This window comes from Triturus cristatus, chromosome 4_1 (assembly GCF_964204655.1).
Source record: "Triturus cristatus chromosome 4_1, aTriCri1.1, whole genome shotgun sequence".
Taxonomy (NCBI): Eukaryota; Metazoa; Chordata; class Amphibia; order Caudata; family Salamandridae; genus Triturus; species Triturus cristatus.
In genome coordinates, this window is record NC_140585.1 from 136005704 (window position 1) to 136018203 (window position 12500).

The 12500-nt window shown below is 39.7% G+C and overlaps 7 non-coding genes across 7 annotated transcripts; all 7 read right to left on the reverse strand.

Annotated features, from left to right (window-relative positions):
- Positions 1–2975: 2975 nt before the first annotated feature.
- TRNAR-CCU (transfer RNA arginine (anticodon CCU)) lies at positions 2976–3048 on the reverse strand. Its single transcript has one exon. It is a non-coding gene; the product is annotated as a tRNA-Arg (tRNA).
- Positions 3049–4564: 1516 nt separating this feature from the next.
- TRNAR-UCU (transfer RNA arginine (anticodon UCU)) lies at positions 4565–4637 on the reverse strand. Its single transcript has one exon. It is a non-coding gene; the product is annotated as a tRNA-Arg (tRNA).
- A 1515-nt stretch (positions 4638–6152) lies between these two features.
- Positions 6153–6225, reverse strand: TRNAR-CCU (transfer RNA arginine (anticodon CCU)). The gene has a single exon. It is a non-coding gene; the product is annotated as a tRNA-Arg (tRNA).
- Positions 6226–7020: 795 nt separating this feature from the next.
- Positions 7021–7093, reverse strand: TRNAR-UCG (transfer RNA arginine (anticodon UCG)). The gene has a single exon. It is a non-coding gene; the product is annotated as a tRNA-Arg (tRNA).
- Positions 7094–7738: 645 nt separating this feature from the next.
- On the reverse strand, positions 7739–7811 carry TRNAR-CCU (transfer RNA arginine (anticodon CCU)). Its single transcript has one exon. It is a non-coding gene; the product is annotated as a tRNA-Arg (tRNA).
- Positions 7812–8606: 795 nt separating this feature from the next.
- On the reverse strand, positions 8607–8679 carry TRNAR-UCG (transfer RNA arginine (anticodon UCG)). Its single transcript has one exon. It is a non-coding gene; the product is annotated as a tRNA-Arg (tRNA).
- Positions 8680–12207: 3528 nt separating this feature from the next.
- Positions 12208–12280, reverse strand: TRNAR-CCU (transfer RNA arginine (anticodon CCU)). Its single transcript has one exon. It is a non-coding gene; the product is annotated as a tRNA-Arg (tRNA).
- Between the last annotated feature and the right edge of the window lie 220 nt (positions 12281–12500).

Below are 12500 nucleotides of genomic sequence, written 5' to 3' on the forward strand. Positions count from 1 at the left end.
CCTCGACTTTAACGCTCTCTTCTATGCTATAATGGAGACTTTGCAATTTTAGCAAGTGGAGAGAAATTGGAGAACCACTTTCGACTCCACACTTCTTCTTCACTTACTTCTTTTCTCAATATACTGGGCTTAGAAAATGGTATCAAGCCATCCTTATCATCAGCAGGACACGGAAAGAGGCACCAAGTCTCCTAACCAAGTTCAACCACACTCTGCAACTTAACCATTGCACTACAGATTAGGCAACGGGGGCATCAGCAAAGGCAGCCAATGTGCCGATCCTTTATACATTTTTTGTAGTACTTTTCTAACTCGGAGGCAAAATCAGCACTTTAACTGCCCAAATCATACAGACTTTACACATGTAGCACTCTATGCACACATAGGCACACACCTTGCAGTTCTTCTACACACACTTAAGCTAAAAACCCATTCTGTCACGTCAAAATTCTGCAAACCTATTACATATTCAGTGCGTCGGCATAGAAGCACTTTTTAATGCCACTAAAATGCACAAGTAGTTAGACTGAAGATGCAACCTGAATGAGTTTACAGTATGCACTCCACTTTATTAATGATTAGTAATGAGAAAGTGAGGACTACAAGAGTATTGGAAAAGACTTTTTCCACTCTGAATGTAAAGCAGATTGTGTGACCATTGGCCAAAAACGACCACGAAGGGACTCGAACCCTCAATCTTCTGATCCAAAGTCAGACGCCTTATCCATTAGGCCACGCGGTCATCTGTTCACCTGAGATGATTTTTATCATGTAGGTGGTATGCATGGATGGAGAACATATTATTGAAAGGTATTCAGGTTTACATCCCATAGTGTTCTTTCAGCTCTTTTCGCTGGAAGCACTTTTTTGGAATCTATATATTGAGAATTTTATGAGTACGATATGCTTTTGTTTTCCTTTTTCCATACAAACCTCTTTCCTCATGAGTTTAAAGCTCATTTGTATGCTCTACATAGCTCTGGACGTTTCCAGACGTGGAGTGAAACTGTTTTGAAAGTAGTACAAATTGCTCCTTCTTGCATATGCTAATTTTTCACACTCACATAGGTTGTATAAGTTTTATGAATCCTGGCTTGACCTATTCAAGTAGCTGAAAGCCTGTCACCACCTCTAGAAACAAGATTCACACCAATCCAATTCATATCATTTTTTCCAAAGGAATATGTTCTGGCCGGTCGAAAATGCATCTCACAAAAATAGGCATTTAAAAATCTACTTTGCAGTTTCAGAACACTAACATGACTGTGAAGTGTACACAAGTAAAATGGGAAAGTTTCAAAGTAGCTAATCCCTCATAAACTTCTGAGAGGAAGCATGTAATAAATCTACCTAATTTTCTGGAAAAGAAAGAGGGAGGATTTTTGTTATCACCTCAGATGGGACTTGAACCCACAATCCCTGGCTTAGGAGGCCAGTGCCTTATTCATTAGGCCACTGAGGCACACATGCATATCTCTTTTCTAGAGGCATTATTTAAATGTATTCTATGGTCAGACACCGGTGTGTGCACACAGGGCATTTCTCACTTCTCTCATAAGTAAACTTCCATTTTCATCCTCTTCCATCCCCGACTTTAACGCTCTCTTCTATGCTATAATGGAGACTTTGCAATTTTAGCAAGTGGAGAGAAATTGGAGAACCACTTTCGACTCCACACTTCTTCTTCACTTAATTCTTTTCTCAATATACTGGGCTTAGAAAATGGTATCAAGCCATCCTTATCATCAGCAGGACACGGAAAGAGGCACCAAGTCTCCTAACCAAGTTCAACCACACTCTGCAACTTAACCATTGCACTACAAATTAGGCAACGGGGGCATCAGCAAAGGCAGCCAATGTGCCGATCCTTTATACATTTTGTGTAGTACTTTTCTTACTCGGAGGCAAAATCAGCACTTTAACTGCCCAAATCATACAGATTTTACACATGCACCACTCTATGCACACATAGGCACACACCTTGCAGTACTTCTACACACACTTAAGCTAAAAACCCATTCTGTCACGTCAAAATTCAGGAAACCTATTACATATTCAGTGCGTCGGCATAGAAGCACTTTTTAATGCCACTAAAATGCACAAGTAGTTAGACTGAAGATGCAACCTGAATGAGTTTACAGTATGTACTCCACTTTATTAATGATTAGTAATGAGAAAGTGAGGACTACAAGAGTATTGGAAAATACTTTTTCCACTCTGAATGTAAAGCAGATTGTGTGACCATTGTCCAAAAACGACCACGAACGGACTCGAACACTCAATCTTCTGATCTGAAGTCAGACGCCTTATCCATTAGGCCACGCGGTCATCCGTTCACCTGAGATGATTTTTATCATGTAGGTGGTATGCATGGATGGAGAACATATTATTGAAAGGTATTCAGGTTTACATCCCATAGTGTCCTTTCAGCTCTTTTCGCTGGAAGCACTTTTTTGGAATCTATATATTGAGAATTTTATGAGTACGATATGCTTTTGTTTTCCTTTTTGCATACAAACCTCTTTCCTCATGAGTTTAAAGCTCATTTGTATGCTCTACATAGCTCTGGACGTTTCCAGACGTGGAGTGAAACTGTTTTGAAAGTAGTACAAATTGCTCCTTCCTGCATATGCTAATTTTTCACACTCACATAGGTTGTATAAGTTTTATGAATCCTGGCTTGACCTATTCAAGTAGCTGAAAGCCTGTCACCACCTCTAGAAACAAGATTCACACCAATCCAATTCATATCATTTTTTCCAAAAGAATATGTTCTGGCCGGTCGAAAATGCATCTCACAAAAATAGGCATTTAAAAATCTACTTTGCAGTTTCAGAACACTAACATGACTGTGAAGTGTACACAAGTAAAATGGGACAGTTTCAAAGTACCTAATCCCTCATAAACTTCCGAGAGGAAGCATGTAATAAATCTACCTAATTTTCTGGAAAAGAAAGAGGGAGGATTTTTGTTATCACCTCAGATGGGACTCGAACCCACAATCCCTGGCTTAGGAGGCCAGTGCCTTATCCATTAGGCCACTGAGGCACACATGCATAGCTCTTTTCTAGAGGCATTATTTAAATGTATTCTATGGTCAGACACCGGTGTGTGCACACAGGGCATTTCTCACTTCTCTCTATAAGTAAACTTCCCATTTTCATCCTCTTCCATCCCCGACTTTAACGCTTTCTTCTATGCTATAATGGAGACTTTGCAATTTTAGCAAGTGGAGAGAAATTGGAGATCCACTTTCGACTCCACACTTCTTCTTCACTTACTTCTTTTCTCAATATACTGGGCTTAGAAAATGGTATCAAGCCATCCTTATCATCAGTAAGACACGGAAAGAGGCACTAAGTCTCCTAACCAAGTTCAACCACACTCTGCATCTTAACCATTGCACTACAAATTAGGCAACGGGGGCATCAGCAAAAGCAGCCAATGTGCCGATCCTTTATACATTTTGTGTAGTACTTTTCTTACTCGGAGGCAAAATCAGCACTTTAACTGCCCAAATCATACAGACTTTACACATGTAGCACTCTATGCACACATAGGCACACACCTTGCAGTTCTTCTACACACACTTAAGCTAAAAACCCATTCTGTCACGTCAAAATTCTGCAAACCTATTACATATTCAGTGCGTCGGCATAGAAGCACTTTTTAATGCCACTAAAATGCACAAGTAGTTTAGACTGAAGATGCAACCTGAATGAGTTTACAGTATGCACTCCACTTTATTAATGATTAGTAATGAGAAAGTGAGGACTACAAGAGTATTGGAAAAGAATTTTTCCACTCTGAATGTAAAGCAGATTGTGTGACCATTGGCCAAAAACGACCACAAAGGGACTCGAACCCTAAATCTTCTGATCCGAAGTCATACGCCTTATCCATTAGGCCACGCGGTCATCCATTCACCTGAGATGATTTTTATCATGTAGGTGGTATGCATGGATGGAGAACATATTATTGAAAGGTATTCAGGTTTACATCCCATAGTGTTCTTTCAGCTCTTTTCGCTGGAAGCACTTTTTTGGAATCTATATATTGAGAATTTTATGAGTACGATATGCTTTTGTTTTCCTTTTTGCATACAAACCTCTTTCCTCATGAGTTTAAAGCTCATTTGTATGCTCTACATAGCTCTGGACGTTTCCAGACGTGGAGTGAAACTGTTTTGAAAGTAGTACAAATTGCTCCTTCCTGCATATGCTAATTTTTCACACTCACATAGGTTGTATAAGTTTTATGAATCCTGGCTTGACCTATTCAAGTAGCTGAAAGCCTGTCACCACCTCTAGAAACAAGATTCACACCAATCCAATTCAAATCATTTTTTCCAAAGGAATATGTTCTGGCCGGTCGAAAATGCATCTCACAAAAATAGGCATTTAAATATCTACTTTGCAGTTTCAGAACACTAACATGACTGTGAAGTGTACACAAGTAAAACGGGACAGTTTCAAAGTACCTAATCCCTCCTAAACTTCTGAGAGGAAGCATGTAATAAATCTACCTAATTTTCTGGAAAAGAAAGAGGAAGGATTTTTGTTATCACCTCAGATGGGACTTGAACCCACAATCCCTGGCTTAGAAGGCCAGTGCCTTATCCATTAGGCCACTGAGGCACACATGAATAGCTCTTTTCTAGAGGCATTATTTAAATGTATTCTATGGTCAGACACCGGTGTGTGCACACAGGGCATTTCTCACTTCTCTCTATAAGTAAACTTCCCATTTTCATCCTCTTCCATCCCCGACTTTAACGCTCTCTTCTATGCTATAATGGAGACTTTGCAATTTTAGCAAGTGGAGAGAAATTGGAGAACCCCTTTCGACTCCACACTTCTTCTTCACTTACTTCTTTTCTCAATATACTGGGCTTAGAAAATGGTATCAAGCCATCCTTATCATCAGTAGGACACGTAAAGAGGCACTAAGTCTCCTAACCAATTTCAACCACACTCTGCAACTTAACCATTGCACTACAAATTAGGCAACGGGGGCATCAGCAAAGGCAGCCAATGTGCCGATCCTTTATACATTTTGTGTAGTACTTTTCTTACTCGGAGGCAAAATCAGCACTTTAACTGCCCAAATCATACAGATTTTACACATGTAGCACTCTATGCACACATAGGCACACACCTTGCAGTTCTTCTACACACACTTAAGCTAAAAACCATATCTGTCACGTCAAAATTCTGCTAACCTATTACATATTCAGTGCGTCGGCATAGAAGCACTTTTTAATGCCACTAAAATGCACAAGTAGTTAGACTGAAGATGCAACCTCAATGAGTTTACAGTATGTACTCCACTTTATTAATGATTAGTAATGAGAAAGTGAGGACTACAAGAGTATTGGAAAAGACTTTTTCCACTCTGAATGTAAAGCAGATTGTGTGACCATTGGCCAAAAACGACCACGAAGGGACTCGAACCCTCAATCTTCTGATCCAAAGTCAGACGCCTTATCCATTAGGCCACGCGGTCATCCGTTTACCTGAGATGATTTTTATCATGTAGGTGGTATGCATGGATGGAGAACATATTATTGAAAGGTATTCAGGTTTTCATCCCATAGTGTTCTTTCAGCTCTTTTCGCTGGAAGCACTTTTTTGGAATCTATATATTGAGAATTTTATGAGTACGATATGCTTTTGTTTTCCTTTTTGCATACAAACCTCTTTCCTCATGAGTTTAAAGCTCATTTGTATGCTCTACATAGCTCTGGACGTTTCCAGACGTGGAGTGAAACTGTTTTGAAAGTAGTACAAATTGCTCCTTCCTGCATATGCTAATTTTTCACACTCACATAGGTTGTATAAGTTTTATGAATCCGGGCTTGACCTATTCAAGTAGCTGAAAGCCTGTCACCACCTCTAGAAACAAGATTCACACCAATCCAATTCATATCATTTTTTCCAAAGGAATATGTTCTGGCCGGTCGAAAATGCATCTCACAAAAATAGGCATTTAAAAATCTACTTTGCAGTTTCAGAACACTAACATGACTGTGAAGTGTACACAAGTAAAATGGGACCGTTTCAAAGTACCTAATCCCTCATAAACTTCTGAGAGGAAGCATGTAATAAATCTACCTAATTTTCTGGAAAAGAAAGAGGGAGGATTTTTGTTATCACCTCAAATGGGACTTGAACCCACAATCCCTGGCTTAGGAGGCCAGTGCCTTATCCATTAGGCCACTGAGGCACACATGCATAGCTCTTTTCTAGAGGCATTATTTAAATGTATTCTATGGTCAGACACCGGTGTGTGCACACAGGGCATTTCTCACTTCTCTCTATTAGTAAACTTCCCATTTTCATCCTCTTCCATCCCCGACTTTAACGCTCTCTTCTATGCTATAATGGAGACTTTGCAATTTTAGCAAGTGGAGAGAAATTGGAGAACCACTTTCGACTCCACACTTCTTCTTCACTTACTTCTTTTCTCAATATACTGGGCTTAGAAAATGGTATCAAGCCATCCTTATCATCAGTAGGACACGGAAAGAGGCACTAAGTCTCCTAACCAAGTTCAACCACACTCTGCAACTTAACCATTGCACTACAAATTAGGCAACGGGGGCATCAGCAAAGGCAGCCAATGTGCCAATCCTTTATACATTTTGTGTAGTACTTTTCTTACTCGGAGGCAAAATCAGCACTTTAACTGCCCAAATCATACAGATTTTACACATGTACCACTCTATGCACACATAGGCACACACCTTGCAGTTCTTCTACACACACTTAAGCTAAAAACCCATTCTGTCACGTCAAAATTCTGCAAACCTATTACATATTCAGTGCGTCGGCATAGAAGCACTTTTTAATGCCACTAAAATGCACAAGTAGTTAGACTGAAGATGCAACCTGAATGAGTTTACAGTATGTACTCCACTTTATTAATGATTAGTAATGAGAAAGTGAGGACTACAAGAGTATTGGAAAAGACTTTTTCCACTCTGAATGTAAAGCAGATTGTGTGACCATTGGCCAAAAACGACCACGAAGGGACTCGAACCCTCAATCTTCTGATCCGAAGTCAGACGCCTTATCCATTAGGCCACGCGGTCATCTTTACCTGAGATGATTTTTATCATGTAGGTGGTATGCATGGATGGAGAACATATTATTGAAAGGTATTCAGGTTTACATCCCATAGTGTTCTTTCAGCTCTTTTCGCTGGAAACACTTTTTTGGAATCTATATATTGAGAATTTTATGAGTACGATATGCTTTTGTTTTCCTTTTTGCATACAAACCTCTTTCCTCATGAGTTTAAAGCTCATTTGTATGCTCTACATAGCTCTGGACGTTTCCAGACGTGGAGTGAAACTGTTTTGAAAGTAGTACAAATTGCTCCTTCCTGCATATGCTAATTTTTCACACTCACATAGGTTGTATAAGTTTTATGAATCCTGGCTTGACCTATTCAAGTAGCTGAAAGCCTGTCACCACCTCTAGAAACAAGATTCACACTAATCCAATTCATATCATTTTTTCCAAAGGAATATGTTCTGGCCGGTCGAAAATGCATCTCACAAAAATAGGCATTTAAAAATCTACTTTGCAGTTTCAGAACACTAGCATGACTGTGAAGTGTACACAAGTAAAATGGGACCGTTTCAAAGTACCTAATCCCTCATAAACTTCTGAGAGGAAGCATGTAATAAATCTACCTAATTTTCTGGAAAAGAAAGAGGGAGGATTTTTGTTATCACCTCAGATGGGACTTGAACCCACAAACCCTGGCTTAGGAGGCCAGTGCCTTATCCATTAGGCCACTGAGGTACACATGCATAGCTCTTTTCTAGAGGCATTATTTAAATGTATTCTATGGTCAGACACCGGTGTGTGCACACAGGGCATTTCTCACTTCTTTCTATAAGTAAACTTCCCATTTTCATCCTCTTCCATCCCCGAATTTAACGCTCTCTTCTATGCTATAATGGAGACTTTGCAATTTTAGCAAGTGGAGAGAAATTGGAGAACCACTTTCGACTCCACACTTCTTCTTCACTTACTTCTTTTCTCAATATACTGGGCTTAGAAAATGGTATCAAGCCATCCTTCTCATCAGTAGGACACGGAAAGAGGCACTAAGTCTCCTAACCAAGTTCAACCACACTCTGCAACTTAACCATTGCACTACAAATTAGGCAACGGGGGCATCAGCAAAGGCAGCCAATGTGCCAATCCTTTATACATTTTGAGTAGTACTTTTCTTACTCGGAGGAAAAATCAGCACTTTAACTGCCCAAATCATACAGATTTTACACATGTAGCACTCTATGCACACATAGGCACACACCTTGCAGTTCTTCTACACACACTTAAGCTAAAAACCCATTCTGTCACATCAAAATTCTGCAAACCTATTACATATTCAGTGCGTCGGCATAGAAGCACTTTTTAATGCCACTAAAATGCACAAGTAGTTAGACTGAAGATGCAACCTGAATGAGTTTACAGTATGTACTCCACTTTATTAATGATTAGTAATGAGAAAGTGAGGACTACAAGAGTATTGGAAAAGACTTTTTCCACTCTGAATGTAAAGCAGATTGTGTGACCATTGGCCAAAAACGACCACGAAGGGACTCGAACCCTCAATCTTCTGATCCGAAGTCAGACGCCTTATCCATTAGGCCACGCGGTCATCCGTTCGTCTGAGATGATTTTTATCATGTAGGTGGTATGCATGGATGGAGAAAATATTATTGAAAGGTATTCAGGTTTACATCCCATAGTGTTCTCTCAGCTCTTTTCGCTGGAAGCACTTTTTTGGAATCTATATATTGAGAATTTTATGAGTACGATATGCTTTTGTTTTCCTTTTTGCATACAAACCTGTTTCCTCATGAGTTTAAAGCTCATTTGTATGCTCTACATAGCTCTGGACGTTTCCAGACGTGGAGTGAAAGTACCTAATCCCTCATAAACTTCTGAGAGGAAGTATGTAATAAATCTACCTAATTTTCTGGAAATGAAAGAGGGCGAATTTTTGTTCTCTCCTCAGATGGGACTTGAACCCACAATCCCTGGCTTAGGAGGCCAGTGCCTTATCCATTAGGCCACTGAGGCACACATGCATAGCTCTTTTCTAGAGACATTATTTAAATGTATTCTATGGTCAGACACCGGTGTGTGCACACAGGGCATTTCTCACTTCTCTCTATAAGTAAACTTCCCATTTTCATCCTCTTCCATCCCCGACTTTAACGCTCTCTTCTATGCTATAATGGAGACTTTGCAATTTTAGCAAGTGGAGAGAAATTGGAGAACAACTTTCGACTCCACACTTCTTCTTCACTTACTTCTTTTCTCAATATACTGGGCTTAGAAAATGGTATCAAGCCATCCTTATCATCAGCAGGACACGGAAAGAGGCACCAAGTCTCCTAACCAAGTTCAACCACACTCTGCAACTTAACCATTGCACTACAAATTAGGCAATGGGGGCATCAGCAAAGGCAGACAATGTGCCGATCCTTTATACATTTTTTGTAGTACTTTTCTTACTCGGAGGCAAAATCAGCACTTTAACTGCCCAAATCATACAGACTTTACACATGTAGCACTCTATGCACACATAGGCACACACCTTGCAGTTCTTCTACACACACTTAAGCTAAAAACCCATTCTGTCACGTCAAAATTCTGCAAACCTATTACATATTCAGTGCGTCGGCATAGAAGCACTTTTTAATGCCACTAAAATGCACAAGTAGTTAGACTGAAGATGCAACCTGAATGAGTTTACAGTATGTACTCCACTTTATTAATGATTAGTAATGAGAAAGTGAGGACTACAAGAGTATTGGAAAAGACTTTTTCCACTCTGAATGTAAAGCAGATTGTGTGACCATTGGCCAAAAACGACCACGAATGGACTCAAACCCTCAATCATCTGATCCGAAGTCAGACGCCTTATCCATTAGGCCACGCTGTTATTCATCCACCTGAGATGATTTTTATCATGTAGGTGGCATGCATGGATGGAGAACATATTATTGAAAGGTATTCAGGTTTACATCCCATAGTGTTCTTTCAGCTCTTTTCGCTGGAAGCACTTTTTTGGAATCTATATATTGAGAATTTTATGAGTACGATATGCTTTTGTTTTCCTTTTTCCATACAAACCTCTTTCCTCATGAGTTTAAAGCTCATTTGTATGCTCTACATAGCTCTGGACGTTTCCAGACGTGGAGTGAAACTGTTTTGAAAGTAGTACAAATTGCTCCTTCCTGCATATGCTAATTTTTCACACTCACATAGGTTGTATAAGTTTTATGAATCCTGGCTTGACCTATTCAAGTAGCTGAAAGCCTGTCACCACCTCTAGAAACAAGATTCACACCAATCCAATTCATATCATTTTTTCCAAAGGAATATGTTCTGGCCGGTCGAAAATGCATCTCACAAAAATAGGCATTTAAAAATCTACTTTGCAGTTTCAGAACACTAACATGACTGTGAAGTGTACACAAGTAAAACGGGACAGTTTCAAAGTACCTAATCCCTCATAAACTTCTGAGAGGAAGCATGTAATAAATCTACCTACTTTTCTGGAAAAGAAAGTGGGAGGAATTTTGTTATCACCTCAGATGGGACTCAAACCCACAATCCCTGGCTTAGGAGGCAAGTGCCTTATCCATTAGGCCACTGAGGTACACATGCATAGCCCTTTTCTAGAGGCATTATTTAAATGTATTCTATGGTCAGACACCGGTGTGTGCACACAGGGCATTTCTCACTTCTCTCTATAAGTAAACTTCCCATTTTCATCCTCTTCCATCCCCGACTTTAACGCTCTCTTCTATGCTATAATGGAGACTTTGCAATTTTAGCAAGTGGAGAGAAATTGGAGAACCACTTTCGACTCCACACTTCTTCTTCACTAACTTCTTTTCTCAATATACTGGGCTTAGAAAATGGTATCAAGCCATCCTTATCATCAGTAGGACACGGAAAGAGGCACTAAGTCTCCCAACCAAGTTCAACCACACTCTGCAACTTAACCATTGCACTACAAATTAGGCAACGGGGGCATCAGCAAAGGCAGCCAATGTGCCGATCCTTTATACATTTTGTGTAGTACTTTTCTTACTCGGAGGCAACATCAGCACTTTAACTGCCCAAATCATACAGATTTTACACATGTACCACTCTATGCACACATAGGCACACACCTTGCAGTTCTTCTACACACACTTAAGCTAAAAACCCATTCTGTCACGTCAAAACTCTGCAAACCTATTACATATTCAGTGCGTCGGCATAGAAGCACTTTTTAATGCCACTAAAATGCACAAGTAGTTAGACTGAAGATGCAACCTGAATGAGTTTACAGTATGTACTCCACTTTATTAATGATTAGTAATGAGAAAGTGAGGACTACAAGAGTATTGGAAAAGACTTTTTCCACTCTGAATGTAAAGCAGATTGTGTGACCATTGGCCAAAAACGACCATGAAGGGACTCCAACCCTCAATCTTCTGATCCGAAGTCAGACACCTTATCCATTAGGCCACGCGGTCATCCGTTCACCTGAGATGATTTTTATCATGTAGGTGGTATGCATGGATGGAGAACATATTATTGAAAGGTATTCAGGTTTACATCCCATAGTGTTCTTTCAGCTCTTTTCGCTGGAAGCACTTTTTTGGAATCTATATATTGAGAATTTTATGAGAACGATATGATTTTGTTTTCCTTTTTGCATACAAACCTCTTTCCTCATGAGTTTAAAGCTCATTTGTATGCTCTACATAGCTCTGGACGTTTCCAGACGTGGAGTGAAACTGTTTTGAAAGTAGTACAAATTGCTCCTTCCTGCATATGCTAATTTTTCACACTCACATAGGTTGTATAAGTTTTATGAATCCTGGCTTGACCTATTCAAGTAGCTGAAAGCCTGTCACCACCTCTAGAAACAAGATTCACACCAATCCAATTCATATCATTTTTTCCAAAAGAATATGTTCTGGCCGGTCGAAAATGCATCTCACAAAAATAGGCATTTAAAAATCTACTTTGCAGTTTCAGAACACTAACATGACTGTGAAGTGTACACAAGTAAAATGGGACTGTTTCAAAGTACCTAATCCCTCATAAACTTCTGAGAGGAAGCATGTAATAAATCTACCTAATTTTCTGGAAAAGAAAGAGGGAGGATTTTTGTTATCACCTCAGATGGGACTTGAACCCACAAACCCTGGCTTAGGAGGCCAGTGCCTTATCCATTAGGCCACTGAGGTACACATGCATAGCTCTTTTCTAGAGGCATTATTTAAATGTATTCTATGGTCAGACACCGGTGTGTGCACACAGGGCATTTCTCACTTCTCTCTATAAGTAAACTTCCCATTTTCATCCTCTTCCATCCCCGACTTTAACGCTCTCTTCTATGCTATAATGGAGACTTTGCAATTTTAGCAAGTGGAGAGAAATTGGAGAACCACTTTCGACTCCACACTT